The sequence below is a fragment of the Chelonoidis abingdonii genome, chromosome 13 (genome assembly GCF_003597395.2).
Source record: "Chelonoidis abingdonii isolate Lonesome George chromosome 13, CheloAbing_2.0, whole genome shotgun sequence".
NCBI lineage: Eukaryota > Metazoa > Chordata > Testudines > Testudinidae > Chelonoidis > Chelonoidis abingdonii.
The window spans coordinates 5,036,433-5,041,772 of NC_133781.1; positions in this window are offsets into that span (position 1 = coordinate 5,036,433).

Below are 5,340 nucleotides of genomic sequence, written 5' to 3' on the forward strand. Positions count from 1 at the left end.
ACCTGAAGTAATTCCAGGCCTCCTCCGCCTTTAGATCCACAAGTTCTTCAGTCCAATCCACTTCCCTAACTAATTTCCTTAATTTTTTAAAGTTAGCCCTTTTGAAATCAAAACCCCTAGTCACAGTCTATTTTTGTTTATCCTTCCATTTAGTTTGAAAAAATGAAAAAAATAAAATCAAAGACTATACAGACTGAGGGCAGTTCAGATAGTGGTACTCCAAAAGGACAGAAGTGTAACAGTAAAACAGAGAATAACAAGCTGGAGCACGAAGCGCCTGGATTGAATCAACAGACAACAGAGTGAATCTGCTGTTACAGCCTTACCAAAGGAATCCAGGATAAGACCCAGGTAGATCATGGGAAATGTACGTGTCAAAATTGTGCGCTCAGACCCATGTGGGGAGAGCAGTAGGGAATAGCGGTTGCGATTCGTGGGAGTTGTAGTCTAAGGGTGGGGGGGCGAGTCGGAGCTGGATCTCTACCCACTAGCCTCATTTTGAGGATGAAAAGGATGGTCCCCATGAGCTTCCTTTTCCCTTGGACCCTTCTGGGGAGTCCCCATATGGTCCCTTGCTTGAAATACTGGAAGAGCTGTAGACACCTGTAGCCCCCATGATAAGGAAGTTTGGTCCCCGAGGGGGTAACCCAGAAGGAGAAGAATGGGTAGAAGTCAGGCCCTTCACCTCTAACCAGCAGGAACAGATTTTTTTGTGGGCTCAGCTCCAAACGTATTTGTGGGCCCCTCTGGGGGCAATGGAACATAGTGCGGGGAATTTGGGCCTTGGAGCGAGGGAGCAGCAGGGAGAGGCGGAGCCTGCCCCTAGGGAGCCTCAAGTGGATGGTCACTGGCCCGGAGTGGCAGCAGCTGAGAGCTCCTCTTCACCTCCGTCTCCACTGGCACCTGCCTGCCAGTGATGGGAGCGGAGAGGAGACCTGAGCCGGCTGCCTGCTGAAAGGAGAAGGCAGTAGGCTGGAGGGGAGAGGGCAGGGAGGAGCCGGGAGGTGAGGCCAGGGGCAGAGAGAAGCCCTGATCTGATGAGGGGGTGGGGTGGGGTTGGGGGAGGAGCTGGAGGGGTGGAGAGGAGAATCATAGAATATCAGGGTTGGAAGGGACCTCAGGAGGTCATCTAGTCCAACCTCCTGCTCAAAGCAGGACCCATTCCCAACTAAATCATCCCAGCCAGAGCTATGTCAAACCTGACCTTAAAAACCTCTAAGGAAGGAGATCCACCACCTCCCTAGATAACCCATTCCAGTGTTTCACCACCCTCCTAGTGAAAAAGTTTTTCCTAATATCCAACCTAAACCTCTCCCACTGCAACTTTAGACCATTACTCCTTGTTCTGTCATCTGCTACCACTGAGAACAGTCTAGCTCCATCCTCTTTGGAACCCACTTTCAAGTAGTTGAAAGCAGCTATCAAATCCCCCCTCATTCTTCTCTTTTGCAGACTAAACAAGCCCAGTTCCCTCAGCCTCTCCTCATAAGTCATGTGCTCCAGCCCCCTAATCATTTTTGTTGCCCTCCACTGGACTCTTTCCAATTTTTCCACATGCTTCTTGTAATGTGGGGCCCAAAACTGGACACAGTACTCCAGATGAGGCCTCACCAATGCTGAATAGACATCACTGACCTGTCCTTGCTGAGGCTGAGCAATGATGAGCTGTCCTGGCTGGACGGTAGTAGTGGATGTGGTGGTCTGTTGTCCTTGCTGTTGTCCCTGTACCTGTACTGCGGCAGGCTGTTGAGCAAGCGTGAAATAGTACTGGACAGGCTCAGCAGGAGTCACAGCCTGGTGCACCTCTTTCTGACGTTTAGGAGCCAGCTGCTCTGGGCAAAGCGTGAGTGGAGCCACTGTAAACTTGATACTGCTGACCAGGCTAGAGCCACAAGAGAATTGTCCTGTTAATCCAGAGCACAGCCTCGGGATGGCTGGCAAGGATAGCTGGCACCCCTGGTCTTACTCCAGCGGATGTGGCAGCAACTCCCACTCTCCTCTCGGAGCCAAGATAGGGGCTAGGGATTCCCAGATGCTTTGGCATGCGGAGCCCTACCTCTAGATTTGTTGTTGCTGTCTGTACTTTTCTTGGCTTAGGTTTTTTCCTTTCTCTCTAAGCTGTTCTTTTTCTTCCTTTTCCCCCTCCGCTTCTTCTCTCTTTCCCTCTCCGCTTTTCTCTCTCTCTCCTCCGCCTTCTTCCCCCCTTCTCTCCGGTTTTCCTTTCTCCACCTCTTCTGAAGAAAATTAAGAGTGCTAGTTTATTTTGCTAACAAGGTTTTGTGGGAAAAGCCTCTTGGCACATTCTGGGAACCAGTAAAGATTTCATCAAGCTACTAGATAGCTGCCATTAAGGCATATAAAGAGATAAAATGGCCCACATGGACTCCAGAAAATCTGGCAATTTCAAAAGAACACTGGAAGGTGTGGGCCTAAAATAAAATAAAACAGAGTAAAATTAAGGAAAAAATCTTAGTTACAGGCCCTGATCCCCCACCTCCAAAGCAATACAGGTATCCAAGAAAGGCAAAGGCTAGCCTAGAAAAATATAACTGATGGGCTTTTAAGCCTAGGAATTTTAGTGGAACAGCCAAGCCTCAATAATGCTGCTCTCTGGCCAGTCCTGAAAAGTGATGGCAAGACCTGGAGGCTAGTAGCTGATATTTTGCCCTCTTAATTGGCTGACACCCCCAATGGCCCCTCTAGTGGCTAAGTATCAGGAGGTGATGGCCTCCATTGGGGGGTGGGGTTGGCTGTGGTTTTCAGTTTTGGATTTGGCCAATGCTTTCTATGCTTTAAGGGAAAATGGTGCCCTGGGCGAACTTGTATTTTGGTGCCCCAGCCCGTGGGGGTGCCCCACCCCTCATTGCCCCCATGGGCTCCCCAACCCCCATTACCTCCAGGTTCTCCTGCCTCCTCCCAGTGCTTAATTTGTATCGAAAGAGATGCCAGAGCTCAGCCCCCACACATATGAAGCACTGGCTGGGTGGCAGGAGAGCAGTGGCTGCTGGCTGGGCACCCAGCTCTGAAGGCAATGCCACCAGCAGCAGCAGTGCAGAAGTAAGGGTGGCATAGTGTACGGTGTACTGCCACCCATACTTCTGCACTGTTGCTGCAGCTCGTGGTGCTTGGCGCTTGGCAGGCTCCGTGCTGTCGCATGCGGGCTGCATCTTGCTGGAGCCCACGGCCATCCTGCAGCCCTCTGGCCATTCCTGGCTCACCAGGGGCGCCATTTCTGATTTTGAGGGGTGGGAGGCAACTGGAACTGTGATTTAGGGGCTATTTAGGCACCTGAACATTCTAGGTTGGTGGGGGTTTTTTTGCAGGTAACAGAAAATAGGTGATAGAAGCTTTGTATCCAATTCCTAATGAAAGAAGGAAAATAAATATACAAACTCCAATTAAAGCCACATTTAAGTTTAAATTTACATTTAGAACAATCAGGAGATAATACAGCAAGATATTTCCAATCCTAAGCCTTGAGATACTGGTTCTGGAGCCTTAACACAGAGATCAGAAACACACGTTTGATATTTTGTACACTTTCTTTAGCAAAGATAAAGAAAATCTGCTTGCTTACTTTCTCTAACAGACACACTGACACACTGTGTTACTGCCATTATCTACTCTATTTTAGTCAATTGTTTTTCACTCCACTAAAAATGCATTTACTTAATTTTAACATACATGATTAAGATATTTTTCTTTTATTAAGAACAGGAATTTTTTAAAAATTATTTTGGCATTTATTTATGCAGATCACAATCATGTACGTGACTCACTAATATTTGACTCCGTCATTACTATTAGTATTGGACTTGGAACCACATTTATTTTTGTATGATTTGTAAGTTATTTTACAATATAACTAAAAATACCATTTGAAAATAAACAACCTTCATCTGCACAGTGTCTAAAATTGTGTTTCTTTAGATAACTTTTTTTAAACTGGTACTGCTAAGGTGAGTACAAGCTAAATTTACATTCTAGAAGAATACTATTATTTGACTGTACCATTTTAAATAATGAGTGACAAAGCACAATGTGGTAATAAAAGTAAGGATAATTACTGCAGCCAGGGCAGGACAGGTTAGGCATTTTAGAACTCACTTCTCAATGAATTAAATTTAATCATAATAGAGAAATTTATGAAATGCATAGACCAATCAAAAAAATGAAATAACAGCACTGTAATCGTCAATGAACTTGGAAAGAATAAAATTACAGAGAATATATGTGCCTTACACACTTCGACAGGAAGTACCAAGAAATAACAACAAAACCACCAATAATAATACAAGTTTGTGTGTTGGGGGGAGTGTGTGTGTGATAGACTGTGTATTGGGGGATTGTGTGTGAGAGAGTCTGTGTGTTGGGAGGAGTGTGTGCATGCCTGACTGTGTCATCACGCTGTCTCTTTAAACAGGGTACTCAGCAGCCTGAATACTTGTTCAGATAGCAGCAGCTGCTGTGGGCAGCATTCACTCCTGAGTCAGCAGCAGGCAGGCTCTCCCTGTTCTCTGACCCAGCTCAGCGGTGACTGGATATATGGGTGGGGGGAGGGGGAAGGAGAGGGGAGGGGGACACCCTAACATCAGCCCCCCAGCTCTGCACAGGAGACAGGCTCCTGGTCCGGAGCAGCTTACCCAAGAGCAGCTCTTTGAGGAGTGGAGAGGAGATGTGAGCAACAGTGGAGAAGGATGGTGGGAGGAGGGGCAACCCTACCCCAGAGGCAGGCAGCAGTGCTCCTCTGAGCATGGCACCCTAGACAGTGGCCCCCCTCACCCAGCTGGCGACTCCCTCCCTGCCCAGCCACGGCTGAGTCCCATCTCCAGAGATGTGCAATTGATGCTCCTTAAAAAAAAAAAGTGTTAATTTGTTTTGAGTTAATCGCATGCCTTAACTATGGTTAATTGACAGCCCTAGTAGAAAAGCTTGAACACTGGAAACAAGAACACCCTGAAAGCTCAGAAACCAGAAGGCAAAGAAAAACAACACAATATTAAAAAAAGATTTTAAAGCCAATCTCATGATTTTAGGGGGCCTGACACATCATTTTTGAATGCTTGGGGCTGGCAAGACTAATGGCAATGTGTGATAGCTATAATTTACATTATATTGTAAAAATAAGAATGGATTAAAGAAATGTCGTATGTACCTTTAAGCAGAAGTAAGAAATGTTGAAATACAGGTGCCAGGAAAAGAAACATTAGGCATAAACAAGGGTGCTAATGGCGAAACATTAACAGAAGATCGGTAATAGTTAAGTAAGGAAATAAGATATGCATGGCTAGCCCAGGTAAACTTATCAGATTCTGCTTCCTTTGTTATCTTGCTAAATGC